The 18862-nt window shown below is 45.3% G+C and overlaps 1 protein-coding gene across 1 annotated transcript in view; it reads left to right on the top strand.

Annotated features, from left to right (window-relative positions):
• Positions 1 to 18339, top strand: part of PGS1 (phosphatidylglycerophosphate synthase 1) — a 92171-nt gene extending 73832 nt beyond the window's left edge. The window contains exon 10 of the mRNA XM_066587054.1: positions 18057 to 18339. The gene's annotated coding sequence lies outside the window, so the exon portion shown is untranslated. The remainder of the gene's footprint in view (positions 1 to 18056) is intronic.
• The last annotated feature ends 523 nt before the right edge of the window (positions 18340 to 18862 follow it).

The raw sequence follows: 18862 nt of genomic DNA, 5'->3' as shown, positions 1-18862 counted from the left end.
ACACTGTCCCTCACCCTAGTAGTGATACGAGGGACAATGACAGCTCAGCGATATGTTCAGGACATCCTGCAGCCACATGTGTTCCTCTAATGGTGGCTTCCAAGAGGCAGCAGGATAATGCTCGACCGCATACACAAGGGGGTCACAGGAGCCCCCACAACATTGTTACACTTCCATGGCTGCCGGTCACCAGGTTTATCACCAATAGAACATATATGGGACCATCTGGGACGCCAACTTCCACAGTCTGAGTTTGCACAATCTAGAGGCTCAATTACAGCAAATTTGGAGTGATATGCTGCAGGATACTTTATGGAACCTGCATGCCGCCATGCCTGCCTGTATCACATCTTGTATCCAAGCTAGAGGCGGTACAACAGAATACCATAGCCTCCATTCAAGTAGTCGGATTTTTGCAAAATATTCTTTATTGTAACATTATATTGTAATCATTTATTTATATTAATTTTGCTACGACACTAGAATTTTCATTTGATTCCGACAACTTCTAGGGGAGAGATTTGTTTTTGACAGTTAATGTATTTATACCACACTGTGGAAGCAATAAAAATAAATCGCAAGAAACGGTGGTGAAATAGCTTTTTTTCCACTGCCCCCAGAAAAAAAAATGCAGTATATAGACTAAAAATTGCTTCCTATATACACGAGAATTCGTCCTGCAAAAGACAAGTTGTCATACAGGTATATTAACAAAAAAAATGTTAAAACGTCTGACCACTGCAACACAAAAAGGGATACAATTTACTGGATCTTGATGCTAAAATTAGTCATTCCACTAAGGGGTTAAAAATGCACTTAAGGAAACTGAGCGTATGTGTTTTTGCGAGTGTATTAGCGGAATGGGTGTTGCGTGTAACTGCGTATTTTTTTACTGTACTGTACTCTTTGCGAGCTCAGATTTCTATTTTTGCGAATTGCTCACGCAAGTATTGATTATTTTTTCTTGAGGGTTTTTCCAGTTTTAATGTAACTGTTGGGGGGGGGGGGGGGGGGGGGGTGTTTAACATTTTTTATACACGATGCTGTTCTATCCTTGGGCTGCCAGTAAAAGTGCAGTATACTGTACCAATAGCCAAGTAATTGCAAGTTCTGTAAGCTTAATGAAACAAAACTTCAAGTATTTAAAAAAATATTATATAAAAAACTTTCCCAAGTATGCACACACAATCAACACAATAGAAAAGTTAAAGGACTACTCTGGCGGAAACACATTTTTCCATCCCTGCCCCCCTCACCGGATTGCTACTCTGAAGATTTCCTCTGTGTATTCCTGGTAGATCCATATAGAGTCTCAGTTTGTGTGATACCGCTAACTAGAAAATGATTCCCAAAGCCCCTAAGTAGATCTGAAATGGTCAGAATTGAGATCACATGACCATCTGAGGAAAAAGAGGCTGAGAAACTCAGACTGAAAGGAACAACTAAACTAACTAAGGTAACGGTAGTTGATCGATAGAGATATATAATACTGGGGAGATGGCTACTTAATGAATGGGGGAAAAAAAATATTGGATTGGTTTAGCTGCATCTGTAAAAGTCCTATCTATCAAAATATCATGTTATCTAATGCCGTGACAAACAAAAAGTACAAAATGCCAGAATTGCACTGTGTTTTGGTCACCCTGTGACCAAGCAAAAGGAGCACACATTGTACCAGATCTATAGGAACATGTCCAAGGAGGGCACATTGTACCATATCTATAGGGACATGTCCAAGGAGGACACATTGTACCATATCCATAGGAACATGTACAGGGAGAGCACATTGTACCATATCTATAGGAACATGTCCAAGGAGGGCACACTGTACCATTTCTATAGGAACATGTACAATGAGAGCACACTGTACCAGATCTATAGGAACATGTCCAAGGAGGACACATTGTACCAGATCTATAGGAACATGTACAAGGAGAGCACATTGTACCATATCCATTGGAACATGTCCAAGGAGGGCACATTGTACCATATCTATAGGGACATGTCCAAGGAGGGCACATTGTACCATATCTATAGGGACATGTCCAAGGAGGACACATTGTACCATATCTATAGGGACATGTCCAAGGAGGGCACATTGTACCATATCTATAGGGACATGTCCAAGGAGGGCACATTGTACCATATCTATAGGGACATGTCCAAGGAGGACACATTGTACCATATCTATAGGGACATGTCCAAGGAGGGCACATTGTACCATATCTATAGGAACCTGTCTAAAGAGGGCACACTGTACCAGATCTATAGGAACATGTACAAGGATGGCACACTGTACCATATCTATAGGAACATGTACAAGGATGGCACACTGTACCATATCTATAGGAACACGTACAAGGAGAGCACACTGTACCATTTCTATAGGAACACGTCCAAGGAGGACACATTGTACCAGATCTATAGGAACATGTCCAAGGAGAGCACATTGTACCATATCCATAGGTACATGTGCAAGGAGAGCACATTGTACCATATCCATAGGTACATGTGCAATGAGAGCACATTGTACCATATCCATAGGTACATGTGCAATGAGAGCACATTGTACCATATCCATAGGTACATGTGCAATGAGAGCACATTGTACCATATCCATAGGTACATGTACAATGAGAGCACATTGTACCATATCCATAGGTACATGTGCAATGAGAGCACATTGTACCATATCCATAGGTACATGTACAATGAGGGCACGTTGTACCATATCTATAAGAACGTGCAATGAGGGCACATTGTACCATATCTATAAGAACGTGCAATGAGGGCACATTGTACCATATCTATAAGAACGTGCAATGAGGGCACATTGTACCATATCTATAAGAACGTGCAATGAGGGCACATTGTGCCACATCTATAGGAACATGTACAAGGAGAGCACATTGTACCATACCCATAGGAACATGTCCAAGGAGGACACATTGTACCATACCCATAGGAACATGTCCAAGGAGGACACATTGTACCATATCTATAGGGACATGTCCAAGGAGGGCACATTGTACCATATCTATAGGGACATGTCCAAGGAGGACACATTGTACCATATCTATAGGGACATGTCCAAGGAGGACACATTGTACCATATCTATAGGGACATGTCCAAGGAGGGCACATTGTACCATATCTATAGGAACCTGTCTAAAGAGGGCACACTGTACCAGATCTATAGGAACATGTACAAGGATGGCACACTGTACCATATCTATAGGAACACGTACAAGGAGAGCACACTGTACCATTTCTATAGGAACACGTCCAAGGAGGACACATTGTACCAGATCTATAGGAACATGTCCAAGGAGAGCACATTGTACCATATCCATAGGTACATGTGCAAGGAGAGCACATTGTACCATATCCATAGGTACATGTGCAATGAGAGCACATTGTACCATATCCATAGGTACATGTGCAATGAGAGCACATTGTACCATATCCATAGGTACATGTACAATGAGGGCACGTTGTACCATATCTATAAGAACGTGCAATGAGGGCACATTGTACCATATCTATAAGAACGTGCAATGAGGGCACATTGTGCCACATCTATAGGAACATGTACAAGGAGAGCACATTGTACCATACCCATAGGAACATGTCCAAGGAGGACACATTGTACCATACCCATAGGAACATGTCCAAGGAGGACACATTGTACCATATCTATAGGGACATGTCCAAGGAGGGCACATTGTACCATATCTATAGGGACATGTCCAAGGAGGACACATTGTACCATATCTATAGGGACATGTCCAAGGAGGGCACATTGTACCATATCTATAGGAACCTGTCTAAAGAGGGCACACTGTACCAGATCTATAGGAACATGTACAAGGATGGCACACTGTACCATATCTATAGGAACACGTACAAGGAGAGCACACTGTACCATTTCTATAGGAACACGTCCAAGGAGGACACATTGTACCATATCCATAGGTACATGTGCAAGGAGAGCACATTGTACCATATCCATAGGTACATGTGCAAGGAGAGCACATTGTACCATATCCATAGGTACATGTGCAATGAGAGCACATTGTACCATATCCATAGGTACATGTGCAATGAGAGCACATTGTACCATATCCATAGGTACATGTGCAATGAGAGCACATTGTACCATATCCATAGGTACATGTGCAATGAGAGCACATTGTACCATATCCATAGGTACATGTGCAATGAGAGCACATTGTACCATATCCATAGGTACATGTACAATGAGAGCACATTGTACCATATCCATAGGTACATGTGCAATGAGAGCACGTTGTACCATATCCATAGGTACATGTACAATGAGGGCACGTTGTACCATATCTATAAGAACGTGCAATGAGGGCACATTGTACCATATCTATAAGAACGTGCAATGAGGGCACATTGTACCATATCTATAAGAACGTGCAATGAGAGCACATTGTGCCACATCTATAGGAACATGTACAAGGAGAGCACATTGTACCATACCCATAGGAACATGTCCAAGGAGGACACATTGTACCATACCCATAGGAACATGTCCAAGGAGGACACATTGTACCATATCTATAAGAACATGTGCAATGAGAGCACATTGTACCATATCCATAGGTACATGTACAATGAGGGCACATTGTACCATATCTATAATAACATGTACAAGGAGAGCACATTGAGGTGAGAGGGGAGAGGGTCACTAGCGCAGGTGGTGGGGCGGGCAACGGAAAGCAGCCTGTAGACTTCTTCCTCTGTCGTTGGTTCTAGCGTAGGTAGTGAGTAGGTGCTGGGTGCAGCGCTGATGAAACTGGGATCAGGGCTAACCATGCAGCTTTCAGAGATTTCTTTTCGAATGTGGTCGATTTTCCTTGAAATAGTCAGCTAGTTCTCCAGCAGTCAGGTCTGTCGCAGGGGCCTGTTCCTTGGGGCTGAGGAGGGAATGAAAGGTCTCAAAGAGTTGTTTAGGGTTGTGGGATAGTGAGGAGACAAGGGAGGTGAAATAAACTTGTTTGGCATGGTGAAGGGCTAGGTTATAAGTTTTAAGCATGAATTTAAAGTAGAGGAAGTCTGCTGGCAGCTTTGACTTTCTCCACAGCCGCTCGGCGCACCTAGAGCACCGCCGGATGAAGCGCGTTTGGGACGTGAGCCAGGGTTGCCGTGGTCTGCGTTTGATGGCTCGAGTCACGGGCGGTGCCGCTTCATCCAGGGCACGGCTGAGGGTGCTGTGGTAGTATTCGGCTGCCAGGTTAGGGCAGGGGAGGCGAGAGATAGGCGATAGGGAGGATTGAATAGTTTCGGCAAACTGTTTAGTGCGGATGGACTGGAGGTTCCTAGAGGTGCGATAGATAGGGGGGTCAGGAGAGATGCTAGGGTGCCTGATTGAGAAAGAGAGAAGGTTGTGATCTGAGAGCGGAAGTGGGGAGTTAGTAAAGTGAGAAGCAGAGCAGAGACGGAGGAAAACTAAATCGAGAGTGTTACCATCTCTATGAGTGGGGGAGTCAGAGACTAGTGATAAGCCAAGGGAGGAGGTAAGTGTTAAAAGCCGTGAGACAGATGAGGAGCTAGAGTCGTTAGTAGGGATGTTGAAATCACCAAGGATGAGGGTTGGGATTTCACAGGATAGGAAGTGGGGGAGCCAGGCAGCAAAGTGGTCTAGGAACAGGCGGGTGGGACCTGGGGGGCGGTAAATAACTGCGACACGCAGAGGCAGTGGGCGGAAGAGTCGCAGGGTGTGGACTTCGAAGGAGTGGAAGGTAAGCGAGGGAGCTGAGGGAATGACCTGGAAGGTACAGTTTGGGGAGAGGATGATGCCTACTCCTCCGCCGCGTCTGTCATCCGATCTGGGGGTGTGGGAGAACTGCAGGCCATCATAGGACAATGCAGCGGGTGAGGTAGAATCGAACTGCTGTATCCAGGTTTCTGTGAGGGCGAGCAACTTCAAGTGTTTACTGGTGAAAAGGTCATGGATAGTTGGGAGTTTGTTACATGCAGATTGGGAGTTCCATAGGGCGCATTTGAATGGGGCAGGGGGGGCATTTTGGTAGAGAACAGTACGGGGTGGGCCTGGGTTGGGGGATATGTCCCCTGCAGCTAGGAGTAGCAGGGTAGCAAGGGTGAGCACATGGCTAGGGGATTTGTGTGGGTGGCTAAGGTGTTTCTTTGCAGTATTGGGGGGGTTGAAGGCGTCTTAGGAAGTTGAACAGTGCATGGGAGCCATACATAGGTGAGGAGAGGAGGGAGGGGCTGATGTGGATGGAGTGTGTTGGGGCTGGGCGTTGGAAGAAAGTGTGAAGGCTTGAAAAGAGGATAGTGATGGAGATCAGTGCAAAGAGGAGAGTATTTCCCTTCAGGTTTTGGACAGTTGTGCATGTTACCTGTCTCCTGCTCTGTCAGACTGCGCTGTATAACTGCATCATTCAACAGCATCAAACACTTAGTGCTGGACGCCTCTGGTGAGGCATGGAGGATAGAACTGACTTTAAAGTTCTGGCTACAGGACTTCAGCTGGGAGTGGCTTGTTACATTTCACTAGTCAACCAGCTGACCCACCTTTAGATGGCTAATGAACAAGATGGGGGGGGGGCGCTTTATTGCCCTCTTACAAAAACAAACTGTGTCCAGCAACACTAAGGTGAGACAGGGAGAAAGCTATTTGGGGGGAGGTGATGAGGAAAATACATATGATAACAAATAGAGTCAATTCCATTTATATGAAGCAATGGGACATACCATTGCGCACAGATTATGACACATGTAAAGGTATCACAGCAGATTCAGTGGAAGGAAGGCGGAGCAATCAAATGCAGATGGAGTGGAGCAATGGATGAGTGAAACATACCATTGCGCACAGATTATGACACATATCTACAATAACATATACAATGAGGACACATTGTACCATATCTATAAGAACATGTGCAATAAGAGCACATTGTACCATATCCATAGGTACATGTACAATGAGGGCACATTGTACCAGATCTATAGGAACATGTCCAAGGAGGGCACATCTATAGGAACATGTCCAAGGAGGGCACATTGTACCAGATCTATAGGAACATGTCCAAGGAGGGCACATTGTACCATATCTATAGGAACATGTCCAAGGAGAGCACATTGTACCATATCTATAGGAACATGTCCAAGGAGGGCACACTGTACCATTTCTATAGGAACATGTACAATGAGAGCACACTGTACCATTTCTATAGGAACATGTACAATGAGAGCACACTGTACCATTTCTATAGGAACATGTCCAAGGAGGACACATTGTACCAGATCTATAGGAACATGTACAAGGAGAGCACATTGTACCATATCCATTGGAACATGTCCAAGGAGGGCACATTGTACCATATCTATAGGGACATGTCCAAGGAGGGCACATTGTACCATATCTATAGGGACATGTCCAAGGAGGGCACATTGTACCATATCTATAGGGACATGTCCAAGGAGGGCACATTGTACCATATCTATAGGGACATGTCCAAGGAGGGCACATTGTACCATATCTATAGGGACATGTCCAAGGAGGACACATTGTACCAGATCCATTGGAACATGTCCAAGGAGGGCACATTGTACCAGATCCATTGGAACATGTCCAAGGAGGGCACATTGTACCAGATCCATTGGAACATGTCCAAGGAGGGCACATTGTACCAGATCCATTGGAACATGTCCAAGGAGGGCACATTGTACCAGATCCATAGGAACATGTGCAAGGAGGGCACACTGTACATATCTATAGGAACATGTACAAGGATGGCACACTGTACCATTTCTATAGGAACATGTACAATGAGAGCACACTGTACCATTTCTATAGGAACATGTACAAGGAGAGCACATTGTACCACACCCATAGGAACATGTACAAAAAGAGCACATTGTACCATATCCATAGTAGCATGTACTAGGACGACACATTGTACCATACCCATAGGAACATGTCCAAGGAGGACACATTGTACCATATCCATAGGTACATGTACAATGAGGGCACATTGTACCATATCTATAAGAACATGTACAATGAGGGCACATTGTACCATATCTATAAGAACATGTACAATGAGGGCACATTGTACCATATCTATAAGAACATGTGCAATGAGCGCACATTGTACCATATCCATAGGAACATGTGCAATGAGCGCACATTGTACCATATCCATAGGTACATGTGCAATGAGAGCACATTGTACCATATCCATAGGTACATGTGCAATGAGAGCACATTGTACCATATCCATAGGTACATGTGCAATGAGAGCACATTGTACCATATCCATAGGTACATGTGCAATGAGAGCACATTGTACCATATCCATAGGTACATGTGCAATGAGAGCACATTGTACCATATCCATAGGTACATGTGCAATGAGGGCACATTGTACCATATCCATAGGTACATGTGCAATGAGGGCACATTGTACCATATCCATAGGTACATGTGCAATGAGGGCACATTGTACCATATCCATAGGTACATGTGCAATGAGGGCACATTGTACCATATCCATAGGTACATGTGCAATGAGGGCACATTGTACCATATCCATAGGTACATGTGCAATGAGGGCACATTGTACCATATCCATAGGTACATGTGCAATGAGGGCACATTGTACCATATCCATAGGTACATGTGCAATGAGGGCACATTGTACCATATCTATAAGAACGTGCAATGAGGGCACATTGTACCATACCCATAGGAACATGTCCAAGGAGGACACATTGTACCATACCCATAGGAACATGTCCAAGGAGGACACATTGTACCATATCTATAGGAACATGTCCAAGGAGGGCACATTGTACCATATCTATAGGAGCATGTCCAAGGAGGACACACTGTACCATATCTATAGGAACATGTCCAAGGAGCGCACATTGTACCATATCTATAAGAACGTGCAATGAGGGCACATTGTACCACATCTATAGGAACATGTACAAGGAGAGCACATTGTACCATATCCATTGGAACATGTCCAAGGAGGGCACATTGTACCATATCTATAGGAGCATGTCCAAGGAGGGCACATTGTACCATATCTATAGGAACATGTCCAAGGAGGGCACATTGTACCATATCTATAGGAACATGTCCAAGGAGGGCACATTGTACCATATCTATAAGAACGTGCAATGAGGGCACATTGTACCACATCTATAGGAACATGTACAAGGAGAGCACATTGTACCATACCCATAGGAACATGTCCAAGGAGGACACATTGTACCATATCCATTGGAACATGTCCAAGGAGGACACATTGTACCATATCTATAGGAACATGTCCAAGGAGGGCACATTGTACCATATCTATAGGAGCATATCCAAGGAGGGCACATTGTACCATATCTATAGGAACATGTACAAGGAGAGCACATTGTACCAGATCTATAGGAGCATGTCCAAGGAGGACACACTGTACCATATCTATAGGAACATGTCCAAGGAGGGCACACTGTACCATATCTATAAGAACGTGCAATGAGGGCACACTGTACCATATCTATAAGAACGTGCAATGAGAGCACATTGTACCACACCTATAGGAACATGTCCAAGGAGGACACATTGTACCACACCCATAGGAACATGTCCAAGGAGGACACATTGTACCATACCCATAGGAACATGTCCAAGGAGGACACATTGTACCATACCCATTGGAACATGTCCAAGGAGGACACATTGTACCATACCCATTGGAACATGTCCAAGGAGGACACATTGTACCATATCTATAGGAACATGTCCAAGGAGGGCACATTGTACCATATCTATAGGAGCATGTCCAAGGAGGACACATTGTACCATATCTATAGGAACATGTACAAGGAGAGCACATTGTACCAGATCTATAGGAGCATGTCCAAGGAGGACACACTGTACCATATCTATAGGAACATGTCCAAGGAGGGCACATTGTACCATATCTATAAGAACGTGCAATGAGGGCACATTGTACCACATCTATAGGAACATGTACAAGGAGAGCACATTGTACCATACCCATAGGAACATGTCCAAGGAGGACACATTGTACCATATCCATTGGAACATGTCCAAGGAGGACACATTGTACCATATCTATAGGAACATGTCCAAGGAGGGCACATTGTACCATATCTATAGGAGCATGTCCAAGGAGGACACATTGTACCATATCTATAGGAACATGTACAAGGAGAGCACATTGTACCAGATCTATAGGAGCGTGTCCAAGGAGGACACACTGTACCATATCTATAGGAACATGTCCAAGGAGGGCACATTGTACCATATCTATAAGAACGTGCAATGAGGGCACATTGTACCACATCTATAGGAACATGTACAAGGAGAGCACATTGTACCATACCCATAGGAACATGTCCAAGGAGGACACATTGTACCATACCCATAGGAACATGTCCAAGGAGGACACATTGTACCATATCCATTGGAACATGTCCAAGGAGGACACATTGTACCATATCTATAGGAACATGTCCAAGGAGGGCACATTGTACCATATCTATAGGAGCATGTCCAAGGAGGGCACATTGTACCATATCTATAGGAGCATGTCCAAGGAGGGCACATTGTACCATATCTATAGGAACATGTACAAGGAGAGCACATTGTACCAGATCTATAGGAGCATGTCCAAGGAGGACACACTGTACCATATCTATAGGAACATGTCCAAGGAGGGCACATTGTACCATATCTATAAGAACGTGCAATGAGGGCACATTGTACCATATCTATAAGAACGTGCAATGAGAGCACATTGTACCACACCTATAGGAACATGTCCAAGGAGGACACATTGTACCATACCCATAGGAACATGTCCAAGGAGGACACATTGTACCATACCCATAGGAACATGTCCAAGGAGGACACATTGTACCATACCCATAGGAACATGTCCAAGGAGGACACATTGTACCATACTCATAGGAACATGTCCAAGGAGGACACATTGTACCATACTCATAGGAACATGTCCAAGGAGGACACATTGTACCATACTCATAGGAACATGTCCAAGGAGGACACATTGTACCATACCCATAGGAACATGTCCAAGGAGGACACATTGTACCATACCCATAGGAACATGTCCAAGGAGGACACATTGTACCATACCCATAGGAACATGTCCAAGGAGGACACATTGTACCATACCCATAGGAACATGTCCAAGGAGGACACATTGTACCATACCCATAGGAACATGTCCAAGGAGGACACATTGTACCATACCCATAGGAACATGTCCAAGGAGGACACATTGTACCATACCCATAGGAACATGTCCAAGGAGGACACATTGTACCATACCCATAGGAACATGTCCAAGGAGGACACATTGTACCATATCCATTGGAACATGTCCAAGGAGGACACATTGTACCATATCTATAAGAAGATGTGCAATGAGAGCGCATTGTACCAGATCTATAGGAACATGTACTAGGAGGACACATTGTACCATACCCATAGGAACATGTCCAAGGAGGACACATTGTACCATATCCATAGGTACATGTACAATGAGGGCACATTGTACCATATCTATAAGAACGTGCAATGAGAGCACATTGTACCATATAATAATAATAATAATCTTTATTTGTATGGCGCCAACTTATTCCGCAGCGCTTTCAGGCATGGATAAATGCAAAACAATTGCAACAATTACAATGTGAGCTACATTGGGTTAGACACAAATGGGTTGAGGGTGGTGCAGGGGGTGGGGAACACAGGTAATAGGAAATTAGATGTACAGATCATTTATTAGAAGGCAAACAGGGTGGGGCACCATAGGAAGGGGCAAGGGACTAGGTCAGGCGATTTGGTATGCTTCCCTGAAGAGGTGCGTTTTTAAGGCACGTCTGAAATTTCATGCATCGGGAATTGTCCGGATGCCTTGGGGTAGAGCATTCCAGAGGATGGGTGCTGCTCTGGTGAAGTCCTGTAGGCGAGCATGTGAGGTTCGTATTACAGGGGTGTTTAGTCTGAGTGTGTTAGCCGATCGGAGTGAGCGGGCTGGGTGGTGTACTGACAGTAGGGAGGTGATGTATGGTGGTGCAGCGCCATGCAGAGCTTTGTGAGTGAGGTAGAGGAGTTTAAATTTAGTTCTGCGGTGGATGGGCAGCCAATGCAGCGACTGGCATAATGCAGAGGTGTCTGAGTAACGACTGGATAGAAAAATGAGCCTAGCTGCTTCATTAAGTATGGATTGGAGTGGAGCGAGTCTAGGGCGGGGGAGGCCGATGAGTAGCGAGTTGCAGTAGTCAAGCCGGGAGTGGATGAGGGCAACCACGAGCGTCTTTAGCGTATCCGTGGTTAGGAACGGACATATTTTAGCAATATTTCTGAGGTGCATGTGGCATGTTTGGGCCAGAGATTGGATATGGGGGGCAAAGGAGAGGTCAGAGTCCTGTGTGACCCCAAGGCATCGGGCATGCCATCTGGAGGTTATGATGGTGCCAGACACTGGGATGGAGATGTTGAGGGGAGGTCGGTTAGAAGGTGGAAAGACAAGGAGGTCAGTTTTAGAGAGGTTTAGTTTGAGAAAAAGGGAGGACATAGTGTTAGAGACAGCGGACAGACAGTCGGTAATATTTTGGAGGAATGGTCCAGAGATCTCACGAGAGGAGGTGTATAGTTGGGTGTCATCAGCGTAGAGATGGTATTGGAGGCCAAATTTGTGGATTGTTTGTCCAATTGGGACAGTGTAGATCGAGAAAAGAAGGGGACCAAGGACCGAGCCCTGGCGTACCCCAACAGCGAGAGGAAGTGGAGCAGAGATAGAACCAGCAAAGGAAACCCTGAAAGAGCGGTCAGAGAGGTAGGAAGAGAACCAGGAGAGAGCAGTATCCCTTAGACCAATAGTGTGGAGCATAGTGAGAAGGAGATTATGGTCGACAGTGTCAAATGCAGCAGACAGGTCAAGGAGGATTAGTAGGGAGTAGTCACCTCTCAACTTTGCAGTCATCAGGTCATTTGTTACTTTTATAAGGGCAGTTTCGGTCGAGTGTAGAGAGCGGAAACCAGACTGCAGGGGATCTAGGAGCGAGTTGTCAGAGAGAAAGCGAGTAAGGCGGGAGTAGACCAGGCGTTCCAGTAATTTGGAGATAAAGGGGAGGTTTGAGACGGGTCGGTAGTTGGCAGCATCAGTCGGGTCCAGGGTTGGTTTTTTAAACAGAGGGGATATAATGGAGTGTTTGAATGAGGAGGGAAAAGTGCCAGAGGTTAGGGAGAGGTTGCAGATTGTAGTGAGGTGAGTAATGAGAGCTGGGGAAAGGGACCGGAGGAGGTGAGAGGGGAGAGGGTCACTAGCGCAGGTGGTGGGGCGGGCAACGGAAAGCAGCCTGTAGACTTCTTCCTCTGTCGTTGGTTCTAGCGTAGGTAGTGAGTAGGTGCTGGGTGCAGCGCTGATGAAACTGGGATCAGGGCTAACCATGCAGCTTTCAGAGATTTCTTTTCGAATGTGGTCGTGTTTTTTTTTTTTTTCTTTGAAATAGTCAGCTAGTTCTCCAGCAGTCAGGTCTGTCGCAGGGGCCTGTTCCTTGGGGCTGAGGAGGGAATGAAAGGTCTCAAAGAGTTGTTTAGGGTTGTGGGATAGTGAGGAGACAAGGGAGGTGAAATAAACTTGTTTGGCATGGTGAAGGGCTAGGTTATAAGTTTTAAGCATGAATTTAAAGTGGAGGAAGTCTGCTGGCAGCTTTGACTTTCTCCACAGCCGCTTGGCGCACCTAGAGCACCGCCGGATGAAGCGCGTTTGGGACGTGAGCCAGGGTTGCCGTGGTCTGCGTTTGACGGCTCGCGTCACGGGCGGTGCCACTTCATCCAGGGCACGGCTGAGGGTGGTGTGGTAGTATTCGGCTGCCAGGTTAGGGCAGGGGAGGCGAGAGATAGGCGATAGGGAGGACTGAATAGTTTCGGCAAACTGTTTAGTGCGGACAGACTGGAGGTTCCTAGAGGTGCGATAGATAGGAGGGTCAGGAGAGATGCTAGGGTGCCTGATTGAGAAAGAGAGAAGGTTGTGATCTGAGAGCGGAAGTGGGGAGTTAGTAAAGTGAGAAGCAGAGCAGAGACGGAGGAAAACTAAACCGAGAGTGTTACCATCTCTATGAGTGGGGGAGTCAGAGACTAGTGATAAGCCAAGGGAGGAGGTAAGTGTTAAAAGTCGGGAGGCAGATGAGGAGCTAGAGTCGTTAGTAGGGATGTTGAAATTACCAAGGATGAGGGTTGGGATTTCACAGGATAGGAAGTGGGGGAGCCAGGCAGCAAAGTGGTCTAGGAACAGGCGGGTGGGACCTGGGGGGCGGTAAATAACTGCGACATGCAGAGGCAGTGGGCGGAAGAGTCGCAGGGTGTGGACTTCGAAGGAGTGGAAGGTAAGCGAGGGAGCTGAGGGAATGACCTGGAAGGTACAGTTTGGGGAGAGGATGATGCCTACTCCGCCGCCGCGTCTGTCATCCGATCTGGGGGTGTGGGAGAACTGCAGGCCATCATAGGACAATGCAGCGGGTGAGGTAGAATCGGACTGCTGTATCCAGGTTTCTGTGAGGGCGAGCAAGTTCAAGTGTTTACTGGTGAAAAGGTCATGGATAGTTGGGAGTTTGTTACACGCAGATTGGGAGTTCCATAGGGCGCATTTGAATGGGGCAGGAGGGGCATTTTGGTAGAGAACAGTACGGGGTGGGCCTGGGTTGGGGGATATGTCCCCTGCAGCTAGGAGTAGCAGGGTAGCAAGGGTGAGCACATGGCTAGGGGATTTGTGTGGGTGGCTAAGGTGTTTCTTTGCAGTATTGGGGGGTTGAAGGCGTCTTAGGAAGTTGAACAGTGCATGGGAGCCATACATAGGTGAGGAGAGGAGGGAGGGGCTGATGTGGATGGAGTGTGTTGGGGCTGGGCGTTGGAAGAAAGTGTGAAGGCTTGAAAAGAGGATAGTGATGGAGATCAGTGCAAAGAGGAGAGTATTTCCCTCCAGGCTTTGGACAGTTGTGCATGTTACCTGTCTCCTGCACTGTCCAACTGCGCTGTATAACTGCATCATTCAACAGCATCAAACACTTAGTGCTGGACGCCTCTGGTGAGGCATGGAGGATAGAACTGACTTTAAAGTTCTGGCTACAGGACTTCAGCTGGGAGTGGCTTGTTACATTTCACTAGTCAACCAGCTGACCCACCTTTAGATGGCTAATGAACAAGATGGGGGGGGGCGCTTTATTGCCCTCTTACAAAAACAAACTGTGTCCAGCAACACTAAGGTGAGACAGGGAGAAAGCTATTTGGGGGAGGTGATGAGGAAAATACATATGATAACAAATAGAGTCAATTCCATTTATATGAAGCAATGGGACATACCATTGCGCACAGATTATAACAAATGTAAAGGTATCACAGCAGATTCAGTGGAAGGAAGGCGGAGCAATCAAATGCAGATGGAGTGGAGCAATGGATGAGTGAAACATACCATTGCGCACAGATTATGACACATATCTACAATAACATGTACAATGAGGACACATTGTACCATATCTATAAGAACATGTGCAATAAGAGCACATTGTACCATATCCATAGGTACATGTACAATGAGGGCACATTGTACCAGATCTATAGGAACATGTACAAGGAGAGCACATTGTACCATATCCATAGGAACATGTACTAGGAGGACACATTGTACCATACCCATAGGTACATGTACAATGAGGGCACATTGTACCATATCTATAAGAACATGTGCAATGAGAGCACATTGTACCATATCCATAGGTACATGTACAATGAGGGCACATTGTACCATATCTATAAGAACATGTGCAATGAGAGCACATTGTACCATATCCATAGGTACATGTACAATGAGGGCACATTGTACCAGATCTATAGGAACATGTACAAGGAGAGCACATTGTACCATATCCATAGGAACATGTACTAGGAGGACACATTGTACCATACCCATAGGAACATGTCCAAAGAGGACACATTGTACCATACCCATAGGAACATATCCAAGGAGGACACATTGTACCATATCCATAGGTACATGTACAATGAGGGCACATTGTACCATATCTATAATAACATGTACAAGGAGAGCACATTGTACCAGATCTATAAGAACATGTGCAATGAGAACACATTGTACCATATCTATAGGAACATATCCAAGGAGGACACATTGTACCATATCTATAGGAACATATCCAAGGAGGACACATTGTACCAGATCTATAGGAACATATCCAAGGAGGACGCATTGTACCATTTCTATAGGAACATATCCAAGGAGGACACATTGTACCATTTCTATAGGAACATATCCAAGGAGGACACATTGTACCATTTCTATAGGAACATATCCAAGGAGGACACATTGTACCATTTCTATAGGAACATATCCAAGGAGGACACATTGTACCAGATCTATAGGAACATATCCAAGGAGGACACATTGTACCATTTCTATAGGAACATATCCAAGGAGGACACATTGTCCCAGATCTGTAGGAACATATCCAAGGAGTACACATTGTACCAGATCTATAGGAACATGTCCAAGGAGTACACATTGTACCAGATCTATAGGAACATGTCCAAGGAGGACACATTGTACCAGATCTATAGGAACATGTCCAAGGAGTACACATTGTACCAGATCTATAGGAACATGTACAATGAGAGCACATTGTACCAGATCTATAGGAACATGTACAATGAGAGCACATTGTACCAGATCTATAGGAACATGTACAATGAGAGCACATTGTACCAGATCTATAGGAACATATCCAAGGAGGGTGTACCAGATCTATAGGAACATATCCAAGGAGGACACATTGTACCAGATCTATAGGAACATATCCGAGGAGGACACATTGTACCAGATCTATAGGAACATGTCCGAGGAGGACACATTGTACCATTTCTATAGGAGCATATCCAAGGAGGACACATTGTACCATTTCTATAGGAACATGTCCAAGGAGGACACATTGTACCAGATCTATAGGAACATATCCAAGGAGGACACATTGTACCAGATCTATAGGAACATGTCCGAGGAGGACACATTGTACCATTTCTATAGGAGCATATCCAAGGAGGACACATTGTACCATTTCTATAGGAACATGTCCAAGGAGGACACATTGTACGAGATCTATAGGAACATGTCCAAGGAGGACACATTGTACCAGATCTATAGGAACATATCCAAGGAGGGCACATTGTACCAGATCTATAGGAACATGTCCAAGGAGGGCACCTTGTACCAGATCTATAGGAACATGTCCAAGGAGGGCACCTTGTACCAGATCTATAGGAACATGTCCAAGGAGGGCACCTTGTACCAGATCTATAGGAACATGTCCAAGGAGGGCACCTTGTACCAGATCTATAGGAACATGTCCAAGGAGGGCACCTTGTACCAGATCTATAGGAACATGTCCAAGGAGGGCACCTTGTACCAGATCTATAGGAACATGTCCAAGGAGGGCACCTTGTACCAGATCTATAGGAACATGTCCAAGGAGGGCACCTTGTACCAGATCTATAGGAACATGTCCAAGGAGGGCACCTTGTACCAGATCTATAGGAACATGTCCAAGGAGGGCACCTTGTAACAGATCTATAGGGACATGTCCAAGGAGGGCACCTTGTACCGTATCTATAGGGACATGCCCAAGGAGGGCACCTTGTACCGTATCTATAGGGACATGCCCAAGGAGGGCACCTTGTACCGTATCTATAGGGACATGCCCAAGGAGGGCACCTTGTACCGTATCTATAGGGACATGCCCAAGGAGGGCACCTTGTACCGTATCTATAGGGACATGCCCAATGAGGGCACCTTGTACCGTATCTATCTGCCTTTTATTACTAGCTATATGGAAGTTGTTCTTTTTACATGTTATTGAAATCAGATGCTTGGGAAATGTCTTACGTTGCTCTTTCCAGTGATAACCTCCTCACATATGCCTGTTGTTGTTTCCAGCTCATGCATCTAGATGGATAGTACGCTGCACTGATGAATTAGTTCTGGATATGGATACCGTCTTCCAAGAATCCACCAAGAAGCCTTTTAAGAAGGACATTTTTTGCTGCAGTATTACATAAGCTCTGTGTGGCTTCTCCTGCTCCCTACCGGCACTGGACTTGTCTTGGTAAAGGTCTCTTCTTACTAAGAACTGTTTTTACTAATTTAACAAGCTATTTAACAGGATTTGTATATAAATCTAAGCATTGTGCATGGAGGTAAATAAAACCGTAACACAAGAGTTTTGTTCCTTGAAGTAATTGATGGTATTGAATGGGCCGACTGCCACAGAGTTGGTGGGAATCTCTTCCTCCCAGAAGCCCTGGGGACTGCAAATAATTGTATTTGTAAGTATCGTCTTGGAGAGTGCAGACAACGGTCTGTGGGATCCCTGTGTTGGAGAATGTATAGCAAACGGTCAATTGGGATAATTAATACATCGTAGATCGCTTTCGGAAATGATCCTGACCAGTTTACTGCAGGCTGTGTGCCAACATATCTGCATAGAGCTTAAAGGGGTTGTCCCGCGAAAGCAAGTGGGTCTATACACTTCTGTATGGCCATATTAATGCACTTTGTAATGTACATTGTGCATTAATTATGAGCCATACAGAAGTTATAAGAAGTTATTCACTTACCTGCTCCGTTGCTGGCGTCCTCGTCTCCATGGTTGCCGTCTAATTTTCGCCGGCTAATGGCCAAATTAGACACGCTTGCGCAGTCCGGGTCTTCTTCTCTTCTCAATGGGGCTCCGTGTAGCTCCG

This window comes from Eleutherodactylus coqui, chromosome 13 (genome assembly GCF_035609145.1).
Source record: "Eleutherodactylus coqui strain aEleCoq1 chromosome 13, aEleCoq1.hap1, whole genome shotgun sequence".
In the NCBI taxonomy this organism is placed as follows: domain Eukaryota; kingdom Metazoa; phylum Chordata; class Amphibia; order Anura; family Eleutherodactylidae; genus Eleutherodactylus; species Eleutherodactylus coqui.
The sequence above is the reverse complement of the archived record's forward strand: the minus strand, read 5'-3'. Positions and strand labels throughout refer to the sequence as shown.